The 20,305-nt window shown below is 29.2% G+C and overlaps 1 long non-coding RNA gene across 1 annotated transcript in view; it reads right to left on the bottom strand.

Moving 5' to 3' along the window:
* Window positions 1–6,873: 6,873 nt before the first annotated feature.
* Window positions 6,874–20,305, bottom strand: part of LOC145270554 (uncharacterized) — an 18,796-nt gene continuing 5,364 nt past the window's right edge. Inside the window, exon 2 of the long non-coding RNA XR_013865439.1 lies at window positions 6,874–9,037. This is a non-coding gene — a long non-coding RNA (uncharacterized LOC145270554). The remainder of the gene's footprint in view (window positions 9,038–20,305) is intronic.

A 20,305-nucleotide genomic window follows, 5' to 3' on the forward strand; every position in this document is an offset into this window, starting at 1 on the left:
TCAATTATTTTTCTCGATAATTGAATTCACGCTTCTCTGTCTTGTTCTTCTCAACAATTTGAATGTTCTGTTAGGACAGAGTTGTACATCGTCTTTAGCCGAGACCTTTCTTGTTCTCTCGACAATGTTCTTTTTTTTCAACCGACAATATTTCTTCAAAAGTCCGTGCTTCAATTTGGTGCAAAAACTTTCCCTTTCCAATCAACGGACATAAAGCAGTTACGTGACGTAAAAAGGGGGCAAAGGTATGAAAGCTAGAGAATGGACAGGAAGGAAGGAAAGAAAGTGCAAAAGAAAGAAAGAAAAATGGTGGAAATAATTTCCGCAAATTATCCTAATTGCAAATAAACGAACTGTTCACATCAATAACGAATAGACGTTTTATAATCTAATGCTTTCTGAGTTTTTAAACGACTATGATATGGAAAGTACACCAGCAATTGGATTTATAATATTATCCAACCTTAATCACCCCTTCTTGGCGGAAATTGATAAATGTAGCGAATCTCTGTAATTCCAGATGAGCATTGTCTGGCGATAGCGGTTTCAATCCAAGCCAAGCAGACCAGATGATTAGTTAGCAAAGGCGTTATGAGACAAGGAAAGCAATAATTACTTGTAGGTACGTGCAACATGAATGGCCGATCCTTAAAATATATAAACATTTAAAAATTCACAAAAATTCAGGTAATTAACTAATTTTAATGAAATTTTCAGAATTGTTTAATTAACAATCGCAGAATATAATGGACCCATTATTTAGATTTTATTTAAGTGAAAAAATATTTTTAAAACAAAATGTTAAAGATTTAAGTAAAACGATACATGAATTATTTCTTGCATTTTTTATAAAATTAAAGCATTGCAGATGTTAACAATTAAAAATCGTTTAATATTTCAGGAAGAGTACGAAAAATCCCCTTAAATCTTATAATAATAGCAATCTCATTAAAGTCTGATAATAATTTTAATGATAATAAGTTTCACAAATTTTACAAATGTAATATTAAAGTATTTTTCTTGTATGCATGATGGTGTAAACATCAGCGTAAGACATTTATTTTATAATCTTACAAATAAAAAACAATGAAAAAAGTTGACATTCAGGATAATGAACGATTGGATAGCAGTGTCAGAAGTCGCCATTACAAAGTAGTGGATAAACATTTGATTAAATAGATTCTATCTTTTGAAGCTTATAACAGCATGAATAATGTAATTTCAAACCCTAATTTTTTTTCAATAAAAGAAGTAAAAACCAAATTTTAAAATAATAAAAGTTTTAATTGAAAAATATACAATATATTTAAATCAGTTTTCTTTGAATAAGATTTCACGGGATTTAACAAATTACAACTTAATCTCAATATAATGAATATACATAAATTCAAAAAAAATCACTTACCTAAAAATACTAAGCAATGGGTGCTTCCGCTCTTCATTTATAAGAATTTGTCCATATTTATATTTTATATTCAATGTACTTTTTAAATAAAGGATATTTTTAAGAAAAGTCGCGGAAAGACCGCTGTTTTGTAACTTTACGCTATTAAAAAAGCGGTGTCGCTGTTTATGGATGCCTAAAGGAACCATAAATATTTTATCTTTAAGCCATGTGCCTTATCTCCCTTTTGTATTTCTGACATTTGATTCCAAATACAAAGTTGTTCAATATGGCTCATCATACAAAATGATCACATTTCACTGATCAGTTTTAGCCATTTAAAAAATCTGCTTTACCAATTTTCCATTTTTTATAAAAAATAATCTTTTAAAGAAATAGATAAGTTTTTGATTTAATATTTCTTCTTTGTGGAGTGAATTTTTGTTTAATATCTAAAAAAAACATTGAATGAAATAGCGTTAGCGTCTGATATTTACTTGACAAATCAACACGTTTTTTAACTTTGGTCTTTATAGGTAAATTTGCAAATAACTATTCTTTTTTTTTTAAACAATGGGATAATTATTTTCATTTTAATAGACATTTTAAAATGGGTGGTGAATTAAAATCGCCTGTCTAGAATATTATATTCGGTTTACTGGAAAGGACATACAATTTCGCATTAAACCTGCAAATATTGTAAAAATTGAACCAAAAAGTTTTGATCGTTTTTTTATAGCTTAAAAATTGAAAAAAAATTTACTCATAAAATTAAATTGATTTCATTCATAAAATTAAATTGATTTCATTCATAAAATTAAATTGATTTCATTACGTTAAAAAAATTTACTCATAAAATTAAATTGATTTCATTCATAAAATTAAATTGATTTCATTCATAAAATTAAATTAATTTCATTACGTTAAAAAAAATTTACTCATAAAATTAAATTAATTTCATTACGTTAAAAAAATTTACTCGTAAAATTAAATTGATTTCATTCATAAAATTAAATTGATTTCATTCATAAAATTAAATTGATTTCATTCATAAAATTAAATTGATTTCATTCATAAAATTAAATTGATTTCATTCATAAAATTAAATTGATTTCATTACGTTAAAAAATTTACTCGTAAAATTAAATTGATTTCATTACGTTAAAAAAATTTACTCATAAAATTAAATTGATTTAATTCATAAAATTAAATTGATTTCATTCATAAAATTAAATTGATTTCATTACGTTAAAAAAATTGACTCGTAAAATTAAATTGATTTCATTCATAAAATTAAATTGATTTCATTCATAAAATTAAATTGATTTCATTACGTTAAAAAAATTTACTCATAAAATTAAATTGATTTCATTCATAAAATTAAATTGATTTCATTCATAAAATTAAATTAATTTCATTACGTTAAAAAAAATTTACTCATAAAATTAAATTAATTTCATTACGTTAAAAAAAATTTACTCGTAAAATTAAATTGATTTCATTCATAAAATTAAATTGATTTCATTCATAAAATTAAATTGATTTCATTACGTTAAAAAAATTTACTCATAAAATTAAATTAATTTCATTACGTTAAAAAAAATTTACTCGTAAAATTAAATTGATTTCATTCATAAAATTAAATTGATTTCATTCATAAAATTAAATTGATTTCATTACGTTAAAAAAATTTACTCATAAAATTAAATTAATTTCATTACGTTAAAAAAAATTTACTCGTAAAATTAAATTGATTTCATTCATAAAATTAAATTGATTTCATTCATAAAATTAAATTGATTTCATTACGTTAAAAAAATTTACTCATAAAATTAAATTGATTTCATTCATAAAATTAAATTGATTTCATTCATAAAATTAAATTGATTTCATTCATAAAATTAAATTGATTTCATTACGTTAAAAAAATTTACTCATAAAATTAAATTGATTTCATTCATAAAATTAAATTGATTTCATTCATAAAATTAAATTGATTTCATTCATAAAATTAAATTGATTTCATTCATAAAATTAAATTGATTTCATTCGTAAAATTAAATTGATTTCATTACGTTAAAAAAATTTACTCGTAAAATTAAATTGATTTCATTCATAAAATTAAATTGATTTCATTCATAAAATTAAATTGATTTCATTCATAAAATTAAATTGATTTCATTCATAAAATTAAATTGATTTCATTACGTTAAAAAACGGCTGCATAAGCGCGTGCATACACTGTTCTTTTTTAAATAAAAATAATATTTCTATTGTGTTAAACAACTTTAATAGTTTACTTTGGAAGTATAAAGAAATTAAACAAACCATTTTAAAGAGAAATTACGAGTTTTTTTTTATATTTTATTCGTAGTTTTGTGTTAAGGGTGTCAACAATTTCTCAAAAATTCTGACACACCTAATGATTAGATGAATATTTTGTTTGTAAGGAAAGAAACTATATATAAAAATGTGGCAATGTTCAGTTTCTCGTAAAACTACAGAGTCACAACTTCGTTATGAGAGAAGTTACGATGGGGGAAAGTGAAACCTGTGGAAGGAGTAAGCTTTGTGCCTGTTGTCCTGACTGGAAAAAGGAAAAGTCTGGCAATTTTGTAATCTTTTATGTACTCAGTTTGAGTGTGAGGTTGCCTTTGACTAGGAAAGCAATGATGATGTTAAATGCCTGAACCGATCCGTGCCGTATTTAGTAATTTAGCATATCTTCAAAATCGTAATAGCGGTTTATTGATGAAGAGACATGACTTGTAATACAACAGTAGAAGGACATGGAGGTAAATTGCAAGTGACAAGTTTATGTGGATTACATTTTAGAGTATTAATTATTTAGTTATATGGTAAAATAAATATGAAATAAATTTCTGGAGTTACATTCAAACATCATATAAAGTAAACAAAAAACTAATATTCTAATTCTGTGTTTGTCATTTAAATAAAGATTTTATTTTTGAGTCTCTTGATCTCACTTATTCAAATTACTTTTAAATGCACCTTAAAAATATTTTTGGTATTTTTATTGCATCTTACATATTTTTAAAGGGATAACTTTTTATTAATTTTATATGAATCATAAAACTTATTTAGAAGATAGTTAACTTTACATGTAAATTTTTATCCGTTTTATTCGTTTTGTTATTGTAATATATCTCATTCGAATTATTTATCTTCAAATTATCTTAACAAGTAATTTATTATCTTTTTATTCGTTTCGTTATCGTAATATATCTCATTCGTAATTTTTATTTTATCTTCAAATTATCTTAATATGTAATTCATTATCTTTTTATTCATTTTATTGTAATATATCTCATTAATAATATGTTTTGTTATTGTAATATATCTCATTCGAATTATTTATCTTCAAATTATCTTAACATGTAATTTATTATCTTTTTATTCGTTTCGTTATCGTAATATATCTCATTCGAATTATTTATTTTATATTCAAATTATCTTAACATGTAATTCATTATCTTTTTATTCATTTTGTTATTGTAGTATATCTCATTCATAATATGTTTTGTTATTGTAATATATCTTATTCATAATATGTTTTGTTATTGTAGTATATCTCATTCATAATGTGTTGTTATTGTAATATATCTCATTCATAATATGTTTTGTTATTGTAATATATCTTATTCATAATATGTTTTGTTATTGTAATATATCTCATTCATAATGTTTTGTTATTGTAATATATCTTATTCATAATATGTTTTGTTAATGTAATATATCTTATTCATAATATGTTTTGTTATTGTAGTATATCTCATTCATAATATGTTTTGTTATTGTAACATATCTCATTCATAATATGTTTTGTTATTGTAATATATCTTATTCATAATATGTTTTGTTATTATAATATATCTTATTCATAATATGTTTTGTTATTGTAATATATCTCATTCATAATATGTTTTCTTATTGTAATATATCTTATTCATAATATGTTTTGTTATTGTAATATATCTTATTGATATGTTTTGTTATTGTAATATATCTTATTCATTTTTTGTTATTGTAATATATCTCATTCATAATATGTTTTCTTATTGTAATATATCTTATTCATAATATGTTTTGTTATTGTAATATATCTTATTTATAATATGTTTTGTTATGATAATATATCTTATTCATAATATGTTTTATTATTGTAATATATCTCATTCATAATGTTTTGTTATTGTAATATATCTTATTCATAATATGTTTTGTTATTGTAGTATATCTCATTCGTAATATGTTTTGTTATTGTAATATATCTTATTCATAATATGTTTTGTTATTGTAATATATCTCATTCATAATATGTTTTGTTATTGTAATATATCTCATTCATAATATGTTTTGTTATTGTAATATATCTCATTCATAATATGTTTTGTTATTGTAATATATCTCATTCATAATATGTTTTGTTATTGTAATATATCTCATTCATAATATGTTTTGTTATTGTAATATATCTTATTCATAATATGTTTTGTTATTGTAATATATCTCATTCATAATATGTTTTGTTATTGTAATATATCTCACTCGTAATGTTTTGTTATTGTAATATATCTTATTGATATGTTTTGTTATTGTAATATATCTTATTCATAATATGTTTTGTTATTGTAATATATCTCATTCAAAATATGCCGTATTTAGTAATTGAGCATATCTTAAAAATCGAAATAGCAGTTTATTGATGAAGAGATATTGCTTGGAACACAAGAAGGGGACGCAGGGAACTTGCAATATTTATTTTATCTTGATTGTAAAACGGACAGCCATTGGCACATATTACTTCCACGTCCATTTATTTAATAAATGCCTGACTCCAACTTAATGTTACAATAATTTGGTTTATATATTTATATGCAACTTCAACAACTAGCGATATATTCTGAACCTCTCTCTGGGGCATTTATCGAGTACAAAAAGATACATGGCTTGTAACACAACAGTAGAAGGGCACGAAGGGAAATTGCAATATTTATTTTATCTTCATATTTAGATTGTAAAATGGAAAGCCATGGTCACATATTACTGCCGCATCCACGTATTTTACAAATGAGTTACTCCAACACAATATTTAAATAATTTACTCGATACATTTATACGCAACTTCAAAGCTAGATATATATTCTGGACCTCACTCTGGGGCATTCGTCATGTACAAAAACTGGAAACCTGATAAAGCAAATAATTACACATACATACTGATTAATTACTTGATTATTTTATATTCATTGATTAGCTTGTAATGCAAATATATTAAATCAGAAGTAAATATATTCTGAACCTCACTCTGGGGCATTAGTTGAGTAGAAGAAAAAAACTGGAAACCTGATAAAGCAAATAATTACACAAGAACACAAGAGAAAAAGTATTGCTCGTTTTTAAAAATGGCAGACACATACATATTGATTAATTACTTGATGACTTTATATTCGTTGATTAGAAGTAAATTGGTTGCAAAGACATAATTTATTATACTTTATTGAACATCATTGTTTAACCAGTAAATGATACGTTACAGTAATTAAATATTTATATCTCTGGATTATGAAAGTTAATATTGAAAGTATTGTATCCAAGAAAATACAAATTCTATTCTGAGTCTAATTTGGCTGCTGCACTTCATACACATTTATCTTGCATATGTATAGGATTAATGTGATTTGTCTATAATGTGATATGAATGTGATTTGTCTTCTCTATGTGTTTGCATATACTGCAACATATTTGCCTCCGCGAAAAAAAATGAACCACTTTCTACCCCAGAATAAGATTTCTATTTTCTATGTCTTCGCATATGTCGCAACAAAGTTTGCTTCCATGTAAAAGAAGAACCACATACTTCACAAGAATGTGGTTTATCTCCTGTATGTGTTAACATATGTCCCAACAAATGCGACTTCTGTGTAAAAGAAGATCCACATACTTCACATGAATGTGGTTTTTCTCCTTTATGCGTTCGTATATGATTCAACAGGTGTGACTTCAGTGCAAAAGAAGAACCACATACTTCACAAGAATGTGGTTTTTCACCTGTATGTGTTAACATGTGTTGCAACAAATTTGACTTTACTGTAAAAGAAGAACGACAAATTTTACAAGAATATGGTTTCTCTCCTGTATGTGTTCGCATATGTTGCAATAGAGTAGACTTCTGTGTATAAGAAGAACCACATACTTCACACGAATATGGTTTTTCTCCTGTATGCATTCGCATATGCCTCGACAAAAGTGACTTCAGTGAAAAAGAAGAACCACATACTTCACAAGAATGTGGTTTGTCTCCAGTATGTGTTCGCATATGTTGCAATAGATTAGACTTCTGTGTAAAAGCAGAACCACACACTTCACAAGAATGTGGTTTGTCTCCTGTATGTGTAAACATATGTTGCAACAAATGTGATTTCCGTGCAAAAGAAGAACCACATACTTCACACGAATGTGGTTTGTCTCCTGTGTGTGTTAACATATGTCGCACCAAATGTGATTTCCGTGTGAAAGAAGAACCACACACTTCACAAGAATGTGGTCTCTCTCCTGTATGTGTTAACATATGTCCCAACAAATGCGCCTTCTGTGTAAAAGAAGAACCACATACTTCACAAGAATGTGGTTTTTCTCCTGTATGTGTTTGTGTATGATTTAATAAAGTGTACTTGTTCGTAAAAGAAGAACCACATACTTCACAAGAATGTGATTTGTCTCCCTTATGTGCTAACATATGTCGCAACAAAGATGATTTCTGTGCAAAAGAAGAACCACATACTTCACAAGAATGTGGTTTCTCTCCCGTATGTGTAAACATATGTCGCAACAAAGATGACTTCTGTGTAAAAGAATCACCACATACTTCACAAGAATGTCGCTTATCTCCTGTATGTGTAAACCTATGTTGCAACAAATGTGACTTCTGTGAAAAAGAAGAACCACATATTTCACAAGAATGTGGTTTGTCTGCCATGTGTGTTTGCATATGTTGCAATAAAAGTGACTTATTTGTAAAACGGGAACTACATACTTTACAAGAATATAGTTTGTTTTACATATTACTTTGCATGTAGTCAAAGAAACTTTCTTTCAATGAGAAACAAACACAATGTAATCAAATTATTAGTCTTCGAATGTTCCACAAAAAAATGACTTCTCACTAATAAAAACTACCTATATTTATAAAAGGATGTTTTCTTTTCCCTTTGTTTCTATTTTACCGTGCCGTTGTGATTTTTGCAGAAATATTTTTCTGGTTTTGCTTTAGACTTCAAGTTTTCTTTTTGATAGACATATGATGTTTTGCATAATTATTTTCCATGCATTTTTAGTTTATTCATAGTGCTTTCAGCTAGACGAGTGTTTCTTGTAAAAGTTTGGCGAAGGGGGTCATAGATTGAAGCTCAGTCGAACACTTTCCATGAAAATAACGATAGAGCAATGGCAAAATCGCAACATCTTATACATTGATGGTAATGCTATATGTAAAAGAATGCATACACGTAACAATTTCTTTGCTTTCTTATATTTTCACGAATTTTATATGTTATGAGTTTCTTATATCATCAACGGAAATGAGAATCCATTCTAATCAATATATTTGATTTCTGTCGATTGCTGCAAACTCTGAAAATATAAAAAAAATTCATGTGATAATATTTCACTTTCCAACGTATTCTTATTAAAAAGTCAACAAATTCGTTACTGTTGAAAAACAAAATATAATTAGTATTTTTTCATGTAAAGCAAGTATAAAATATAATCAGTACATTTTCATGTAAAACAAGTATAAAATATAATTAATACTTTTCCATGTGAAACAAGTATAAAATATAATTAGTACATTTTCATGTAAAACAAGTATAAAATATAATCAATACTTTTTCATGTAAAACAAGTATAAAATATAATTATTACATTTTCATGTAAAACAAGCATAAAATATAATTAGTACTTTTTCATGTAAAACAAGTATGAAATATAATTAGTACTTTTTCATGTAAAACAAGTATAAAATAAATTAGTACTTTTTCATGTAAAACAAGTATAAAATATAATTAGTACTTTTTCATGTGAAACAAGTATAAAATATAATTTATTACTTTTTCATGTAAAAAAAGTATAAAATATAATTAGTACTTTTTCATGTAAAACAAGTATAAAATATAATTATTACTTTTTCATGTGAAACAAGTAAAAATATAATTATTACTTTTTCATGTAAAACAAGTATAAAATATAATTATTACTTTTTCATGTAAAACAAGTGTAAAATATAATTATTACTTTTTCATGTAAAACAATTGTAAAATATAATTATTACTTTTTCATGTAAAACAAGTATAAAATATAATTAGTACTTTTTCATGTAAAACAAGTATGAAATATAATTATTACTTTTTCATGTAAAACAAGTATAAAATATAATCAGTACTTTTTCATGTAAAACAAGTATAAAATATAATTAGTACTTTTTCATATAAAACAAGTATAAAATATAATTAGTACTTTTTCATGTAAAACAAGTATAAAATATAATCATTACTTTTTCATGTAAAACAAGTATAAAATATAATCAGTACTTTTTCATGTAAAACAAGTATAAAATATAATCAGTACTTTTTCATGTAAAACAAGTATAAAATATAATTAGTACTTTTTCATGTAAAACAAGTATGAAATATAATTATTACTTTTTCATGTAAAACAAGTATAAAATATAATCAGTACTTTTTCATGTAAAACAAGTATAAAATATAATCAGTACATTTTCATGTAAAACAAGTATAAAATATAATTATTACAATTTTATGTAAAACAAGTATAAAATATAATTAGTACTTTTTCATGTAAAACAAGTATAAAATATAATTATTACTTTGTCATGTAAAACAAGTATGAAATATAATTATTACTTTTTCATGTAAAACAAGTATAAAATATAATTATTACTTTTTCATGTAAAACAAGTATGAAATATAATTATTACTTTTTCATGTAAAACAAGTATAAAATATAATTATTACTTTTTCATGTAAAACAAGTATAAAATATAATCAGTACTTTTTCATGTAAAACAAGTATAAAATATAATCAGTACATTTTCCTGTAAAACAAGTATAAAATATAATTATTACAATTTTATGTAAAACAAGTATAAAATATAATTAGTACTTTTTCATGTAAAACAAGTATAAAATATAATTATTACTTTGTCATGTAAAACAAGTATGAAATATAATTATTACTTTTTCATGTAAAACAAGTATAAAATATAATTATTACTTTTTCATGTCAAACAAGTGTGAAATATAATTATTACTTTTTCATGTAAAACAAGTATAAAATATAATTATTACTTTTTCATGTAAAACAAGTATAAAATATAATCAGTACTTTTTCATGTAAAACAAGTATAAAATATAATCAGTACATTTTCCTGTAAAACAAGTATAAAATATAATTAGTACATTTTCATGTAAAACAAGTATAAAATATAATTCTTACAATTTAATGTGATACTTATTAAAATGTGAACAAATTCGTTATTGTTGAAAAATAAAATATTAGTACTTCTTCATGTAATACTTATTTAAAAGGCAATAAATGCATAGAAAACCAAAATATAATTGGTACTTATTGTGATACGTAAGGGAGCATTATAGGATTGTAATTATATTTGCTAAAGTAAAAAAATGCTATTTATATTTGCTTAAGTAACAATTTTTAATTATATTTGCTAAAGTAAAAAAAATTATTTATATTTGCGTAAGTAAAAAATTTTATTTATATTTGCCAAAGTAACAATTTTTTTATTTTAATTGTATTTGCTAAAGTAAAAGATTTTAATTATATTTACTTAATGATATTTGTTAAAGTAAAAAACTTTTATTATATTTACTAAAGTAAACATTTCTCATTATATTTGCTAAACATTTTCATTATATTTGCGAATGTAATAAAATTAATTATATTTGCTGAAGTAAAATAATTTTAATTATATTCGCTAAAGTACAAAAATAATTATATTTGCTAAAGAAATAATAAAGTTTAATTATATTTGCTAAAGTAAAAAAAATAATTATATTTGCTAAAGAAATAATAAAGTTTAATTATATTTGCTAAAGAAATAATAAAGTTTAATTATATTTGCTAAAGTAAAAAGTTCTTTGTTATATTTGGTGAAATAAAAGATTTTAATTATTTTTGCTGAAATATTTTAATTTTATTTCATTAAGTGAAATATTTTAATTTTATTTCATAAAGTAAAATATTTTAATTTTATTTCATTAAGTAAAATATTTTAATTTTATTTCATAAAGTAAAATATTTTCATTTTATTTCATAAAGTGAAATATTTTAATTTTATTTCATAAAGTAAAATATTTTAATTTTATTTCATTAAGTAAAATATTTTAATTTTATTTCATAAAGTAAAATATTTTAATTTTATTTCATAAAGCAAAATATTTTAATTTTATTTCATAAAGTAAAATATTTTAATTTTATTTCATAAAGTAAATATTTTACTTTTATTTCATAAAGTTAAATATTTTATTTCATAAAGTAAAATATTTTAATTTTATTTCATAAATAAAATATTTTAATTTTATTTCATAAAGTAAAATATTTTAATTTTATTTCATTAAGTAAAATATTTTAATTTTATTTCATTAAGTAAAATATTTTAATTTTATTTCATTAAGTAAAATATTTTAATTTTATTTCATAAATAAAATATTTTAATTATAAATACGGTCTGACAGATATGAGTTTTTTTTAACTTCAGCACTTTTGAACTGTGTCATGAGTTATTATTATAGGCTTATCACGTTATCAAAGATTTTATTGAATACAGAATATGGTGTTCCTTGGAAGCTGAATGAAAAGAAGTCTTTCAGATTTTCTAGTACTCTCCACTTCTTTCAATAACATCTCTATATAAATAAAATGAACTCATTTTTTCTCGTCGGATTTTGACCTTAATAGGATTAAAAATCAAGATATTTCATGCAAATATAATATGCACAAACGGCAGAACAATATCTGAGGTGTGTTATAGGCTTATTATTTCTCAAATTCCTCGATAATCTTAGATTTCTAAACTTTTTCTGCTGAGAAGTCACGGCCAAAATCGGTTAAGATCAATGGAAGTGGTAAAATATTTTCTCTCTAATAAATTCCTCCTTCCCCTGCCACCACTTAACACTGTTTGGGGATCGTTCACAAGGAACAGTTGAGAAGAGAACACTGGTTTGGCTTCGTAGTTCTTTCATGTCAAGTTATTTAAAATCACTAAACTAAGCTGCAGTGCTCTGTGGCGTAGTGGTTAGCGTGCTGGACAATTCACACTATATTTTCACGTTCGCGCCGACCTACCGTAGTCGTTTTTTTTTTTTGTTCCTAAACAACTGGAATGAACTTTTCTTGGTGGCCGAACTGTTAACGTTGCAGATGTTTTTTTTGTTCTTTTTCACACTTTATTTTCCTACTTTTACTCATGACTCCGGGTTTGATCCTTCCTACTTACCTACCATGACATTTTTTAAAACTCCCCCCCCCCCGTCCCGGAAACAAACACTCGGGTAACGCTGGGTACCCCCGCTAGTTTGAAAATAAATTTGCATTATCACAATAGTTGCTTGCCATTGATTTATCATTGGCAGTGGCCATTGATCTTTACTGGAATTTAGTGACAATAAGCCACCCCAAGATCCCAGTTCTCTTCGCATTTATACAGTGGAGGTCTGGTCGGTGCTCATTCTTGGTCTTTATTTCCTACTTGATTACTTGCCTATTTGGTTTCACTCTTTTTTTGACGGGGAACAATGATGTCGTAATGGGGGGATGGGTGTGGAGTTAAAGAATATATAGGTATGCAGCTTCATCGTTCTTGGTTCCATGTAGTGCTTCATGTTTTGTCTCTGTAGCTGTTTGTCTGGTCTACGCTTTTGGTTCGTCTGTGTTAGTCTCCACATTCAAGGGTTTCCTTAATATTTCAGCTGTTTTCATGATAGTTGTTCATTGTATTTTTCCAGTCATTCCTCTGATTCCAATTTCTCCCATTTTATTTCAAAGTTTTTCAGGATTGTTTCTAGTGCTCCTACTATTATAGGCATTATTTTGATGTTTTTCATCTTCCATATCCCTTTCAGCTCTCTGTCTAGATCTGTGTATTTGATCCGTTTCTCCTTTTCTTTGATATTCACCCAGTGGTCATCTAAAACAGCAAAGTCTACGATTTGACAGGATTTTTGTTTCTTGTTAATTATTACGATATTATTATTATTATTATTATTATCTTATTATTATATATTAAAACGATAGCATTTGTGTTATTTTCTGTGTCACGCTTACATCCGGGTATCTGTTGCTTAATTGTTACAGACTTCCGTTTCTTGTAATAAATAATTTTACCAAGAAATCTTCATAAGTTTTCGTTTCGGTTTTGAGTATAGCAGATAGCACTCTGGTAATGTATTTTTTATAAATAATTTTATCAAGTATTCTTCATAAGTTTTGGTTTCATAATCGATTATAGTTGAAGGAACTTAAGCTATTTATATATATGTATATATAAAATATATTTTAGTAATCGACATCCAGTCCTGTTTCGTTGTTTCACAACTCATCAGTGCCGCTAGACTAATACCTATCCCAAGCCGAGGATCGAACCTAGAACCGTCGTGATGACAGTCGGCAGTTCTACCCCGACTACGGAAGCGGTGGTCGTAATTAATCAGTCCGAATGTCTATTTAAATAAACATCCGTCCGCCACTCATAAAGTGCTCAAACGTTGTTTGTAAACAAACCGCGAGCTTTGCATTTTTTCAACTAAATTAAGTAGCGAGTAAGATTATTTACGATAGTGCTCAATCTAAGAGGGGGGCTTTATAAAATATATTTTAGTCATCGACATACAGTCCTGTTTCGTTGTTTCACAACTCATCAGTGCCACTAGACTAACACCTATCCCAAGTCGAGGATCGAACCTAGAACCGTCGTGATGACAGTCGCATTCCTAAGTTTTAGTTTCGGTTTCGATTCAAGCTGATGCACCCAAGTCCTATAGGCATATCTTTTATTTTTGAAATCGCAACTTTATAATATATAAAATCGATAGAACATTAACTCTATAATAGTATATAAAAAAATCTACAAGCATAAAAATATCCTATTTAAGCATTAATTTCGACCGGGCTATACTTTTGCAGTTTTAATAAAAGAGCTACAATCTTTTTGTCAAGATCAAAGTGTAGTATCTGTTATTCAGATACGGCACTTCCATTTCTCGTTCTCTTTCAATGGAGGAGAAATCCCCCACGACTGAGACAATTTCTATTTTTGTACAATAATATCAGAACACTTCAATTTATGCTGACCATATACAGTCATATCAGAACACTTCCGGTTATGCTGAACATCTACAGAATGCCAGCATCAATATATTACATATTAATAAGTCTCCTGTGGAATTTTCACACGTCCCGCTTGTTATTATTGATGTTTTGCTATAATTTTATGGCAATTAGTTTCGCTGGTTGTGCATTTTATAAAATAATAAAAGTCTATGTTTTTTGTATGCAAATATTGATTGAGCCGTAATTCAGCATTCACTTGGCTTTCCCTGGAACATGACGTCAACAATTGGATAATCCTGAACGTTGCCAATGAAATAATAACAATGCTATGTAAATGAAAACAAGTAAAATTTTAAATGTAGTAACATTAACAGAAAAAAGCAAAAAAAAAATTTTTTTTTTTACTATTATTACTATTATTATTATGATAATAATAAAGGTGCTTGTGCAGTGTATGCATGTGTATTTTAAATATTATTTCCAATTTAATTTTTGGGTTTGTATTATTGTACACATAGATTCGAAAAAGTTGTCAAACAACAAATATATAACAAATAAATGTTATCAAAGGCAAGATAAGTTACTTTTCTACCAAACTGGATATGCTTTTAGGGGTTTCTATTACTATACACATAGATTCGAAAAGGTGCTCACAATCAAATATATACCAAATAAATGGTATCGAATGCAAGATAAATTACTCTTCTACCTATCTTGAATGGTTTTTAGTGGTTTTATTCACTTTCAAATGTGTAATCGCTTCGAAAATCATACAATGTTTATCGATATATTTACGATATTTTATTTTCATCAAAAAAGCAAAAATAAATTCATGCATTCTTTTTTACTACTGAAAACCATAAGTTTAGTAAACATATTTTTTGTTTAACCAAAATAATAAGCGAAATAATACATTTCCACTGTAAATAAAAATAATGAGTTCCTTATCTGATAAATGCTGTAAATTTCATTTAAATTAGTTAATTTCCTGAGTTTTGGTGAATTTTTAAGGGAGGGGGTCACCTCCTTTGCAGTCACCCAGACCGCACCCTCTTTGATATGACAATATACATATATATATATATGAGAAAAAAGGCAACAACAATATTTTTACTATATATGCATTTGTCTTTACTCTGGTCAGCTTTTTAAATTCACCCCCCTCAAGCAAAACTCAATCATGTTCACTTCCAGCTAAAGTAGTTTCAACGCTCTTTACTAGGACTAGGGAACAAATAATATTAGGCCATATAAATGTTCCGAATTTAGCACAAACGTGGATTTATTTTTACTTTAGTAGTGAGAAGAACTTTATTTAAGTAATATACTTAATATCTACAATTACCCTATGCTCGCTTGTACTAATAAAGAGGTCTCGCTGATATCTCTACCAAACCACTGGATATGGCCTTTAACTGTTACTATAATTGTAACTGAAATCTACAGATATATTAGCTGCGGCTCTAGGACCTATCTTCTGAATAGATACGTTGTCTTATCCCTAACCCAACATTAATGACTGCCTAAAAATATGAATTCTGAATCACGTCGAAATAATTTGTTTCTCTTTACCTCCAAGACGTCTGCCTATGTCTAACCTGCATGCAAAATAGGGGAAAAGAAAGGTAGATTCTATTTTCTCCCAAACTAAAACAATACTGTAAACTCTAAATCCAAATGAAACTTTACTGTATTCTGTAAGTAAATAACCCTGACCCTTGAAAGCTAACAATCTGCCCCCCACTAGCTGCGACTAAACCCTACATTTTACACGCGCCGTAATAGTGGAATCCTTAACCTCAAGTTCCTAACTTCCAAAAACTACCCGCCAAACGGTCTTCACTAAACATCTATACATTTCTACCCTTGACATACATTAGAGGTCACTTCTATCCAATTAGGTACTTACCAGCCAAGTATGCACTCGGATGCAAACCAATCTTCATTACATAGCAATTGCCTCTTCCTAGACGGCTCTGCAACAAACAACACTAAACCAAGCTGATACTCACTGCCATGCAAAACTCGCTATGATTCTTAAATGAAAACTGAAACTATCTCCCCCTGAATAGTGGAAACACTGACAACTCCTATTTGCATCTACTGAAAACTCGCCCAAATATATATTACTTAATTATACATACGAAATACACCATAACCTAAAATGTACCTCCAGTTACACCCTGGGTGTACTTCACCTACACCCTAACCTCCGTAAACCTACATATACAGTGACTGGGCAAAATTTCTTAGCTCCATTCCTAATACCTACTCAAACTATTACGTTATCCAGAACCCAAACTAACAAAAGTTATAAAATAAAAACAAAACACCTAAGGTAAATGTCCTAATCCGCACTAATGCTTCTCTAACAAGCCTCCCCTCAAAACTACTCCTACTGCATGCCCATAAATACCTTTGAAGAGTGTAACTATTCATTAGATATATAACCTCTAGAAACTAACCCTGTAACATTAACAAACAAGCCTCCCCACAAAACCGCTTCCACTTCATGCCCCTAAATCTCTTTGAGGAGTGTAACTATTCATTGATAAATAACCTTTACAAGCTAACCCTGTAACACCAACTAACCACGCGGGGTCGCAGAAATACCTAGAGTAGGACCCAGGCACGGAGCAAACCTTCTCAGGGCTGATGGACCCAGTAGATCTTCCCAGATCACCGTCTAGGAGAAGGAAAACTCTGAAACTAAACCAAAGGGGAGGGAGGCCTCTCCAGTCTTGGACGACAACCTTCCTAGAGCTGGTGACTCAAACAAATTACCGGTCTGCAAACCTAAATTGCTTAAGGAGTAGATAGGCCCTGTCTATCGCCGGCTTCCATACTCCTTCTTTGCCTATTAGTCAGGCGCAGAGACACTATCACAGGTGAATCAAAAAAACACTTAGTGGTAGATCTTGTTTCTTGTCTAGGGCATTACCGTTCCCCCACTCCCGACACATCCCACCCCTCATAACTAGGCACTTGGGAGTGCTTGAGTACCACGCATGCCTGTGCAATTAGATTGGGGTGATCTTCTTCTGGTGGGCTGAGGGTACCGGATTGACAGTTCCTGGCTGCTGTTTCCGACTGGTAGTACAGGAGCCCTAACTCTTTGGTAGCGCTTAGAGCGGCTGCTCCATCAACAGTTGTATAATATTGGGTTGTTTGTAGTGCCATGTCGCGCATGGAAAGGGACCCTGCACTCATCCCCAATGGGCTTTCCCGAGGCCACAGTCCTAGTTGAAGAAAGGCCAGCCAATTCGTCTACTTGTGTTGCATGTCTGATATCCTGCATAACCTCTTGTTCAGCTCCCCCTCACCTTACTGACACTCTTTAAAAACGTGATGCCACTAAAATCTAAAAAATAAGCTTAAACCAGGCCTAGGGACAAACAAATTAAACTTGCCTCCTCCCTTGAGGCTTGTATTCACTAACATCCGTGGGCTTAGAACTAATTTAGCTGATGTTGAAGTATTTCTCCTAACAAATACCCCGAATATCTTAGAACTAAGTGAGACTAACCTACACTCCTCCATCCCCTCTAACTACTTTAACATGCCTGGCTATCTCCCACTCTGCCGTAAGGACTCTGACAGACATATGCACGGACTTGGAGTCTACATTCGTAATACCCTCCCCCTGACTAGAGAAACAAACCTAGAAACAGACGATCAAGCCTTTATGTGCTTTAGACTAAACATACAACGCAACATTAGCTACTTTTATTTTCTCTACCGCTCTCCCTCGACCCAGGACTGCACCATAATAAACAAAGTCTCCGACAGTATAGACATAGCACTCTCCCTTGACAATAGCGCCCAAGTCCATGTATTTGGTGACTTTAATGTTCACCACAAAAACTGGCTTGGATTCTCTACTCACACAGATGCAGCGGGCAGCACAACACATAGTTTTGCTATATCTCACTCCCTATCACAAATGGTTACGTTTCCCTGACCAGCAAGAACAACAAGCATCACTTCTAGATCTGTTTCTGACTCCCGAGGATTGTACAACAAATGCTAACAGCGCACTTGGGACTGCTGACCATGCAGTGAGAAATCGCCCTAAATTCTAGACCCAAAACTGAAGAGCCAGTGCTCAAAACAACGAGATATTTTAAAAAGGCTGACTGGGAAGCCATCAGAGATCTTATCAGTGATGCCCCATGGGGAAATATTTTTTCTCTTCCTGCCGAACAGTGCGCAAATGAGACCACTGAATGGTTCAAAACAGCAATGGAAGCACATGTTCCTGTGCGGAAATTTTATAGCAAGCCCCACTCTCCCCAATGGTTTACTTCGACTTGCGCAACTGCCATTGCTCAAAGGCAGCATGCATACCGCAGACTTAACTGACATAAGTCCAATTCAAACAAACAGAAGTACATAGAAGCGAGAAATAACGTTAAGAAAGAAATAGCGACAGCTAAGAGAGAATTTACTGAAACCACTAAAAAACACATCGAAGCACAAAAATTAGGAAATCGTGACTTCTGGAAAATCTACAACAGTGTAGTAAACAATGGGCAATCAACAATTCCCCCACTAACCAACAATCACGAGGTTGTTTGCTCAGCAACCGACAAAGCTAATATGCTAGCCAGCCGGTTTGCCTCGAACTCCACACTGGACCCTACCAACCACCCCCTGCCTGACTTTCCTTTGCGGACAGATGCCACGCTAGACGATCTAAAAATCACCCCTGCTCAGGTACATGCTATCATAATAAATCTTGACACTTCCAAAGCATACGGACCTGATCTCATCCCAACTGTGCTATTAAAAAAGTGCTCAGCCGAAGTAGCTCCAGTTCTCTCCAAACTCTTCAACAAATGCCTTAATGAATCATGCTTTCCGGGTTGTTGGAAAACCGCTTCTGTGGTACCAATAATCAAGAATTCTGGCGAAAGTCCTGACCCATCAAATTATCGCCCCATTAGCCTCCTCCCACTTTTCGCCAAAATATTTGAGACCATAATTAACCTTGCTCTAGTCCGGCACATTACAGACGCTAAACTTTTGACTGACCAACAATATGGATTTAGACAAGCCCGTTCCACAGCTGACATTCTCACTGTAATCTCTGAACGTATATACCATTCACTGGATAAAGCGGGGGAGGGCAGAGCGGTAGCTCTAGATATATCTAAGGCTTTTGACAGGGTATGGCACAAGGGTCTCCTCAGGAAAATTAAATCATACGGTATCACTGGTAGAATACTAAGCATAAGTGAATCCTTCTTAGACAAGAGAAAAATCCAGGTTGTCCTCGACGGTCGAACATCTACACAGTGTGATATAAATGCGGGAGTGCCTCAGGGGTCTATTCTTGGACCTCTATTGTTCCTGATATTTATTAATAACCTCCCCGACAAAACTGCCTCTGAGATGGGTATATATGCTGATGACACTACACTCTATAAAAGGCATGACAGGAAAACAAATGAACACATATCTAAAGAAATGGCAGAAACACTAGAGGATGCCCTCCAATCTGTAGTGGAATGGGGACATAAATGGATGGTC

The sequence above is a fragment of the Euprymna scolopes genome, chromosome 46 (assembly GCF_053919585.1).
Source record: "Euprymna scolopes isolate OS-2025 chromosome 46, ASM5391958v1, whole genome shotgun sequence".
Classification (NCBI taxonomy): domain Eukaryota; kingdom Metazoa; phylum Mollusca; class Cephalopoda; order Sepiida; family Sepiolidae; genus Euprymna; species Euprymna scolopes.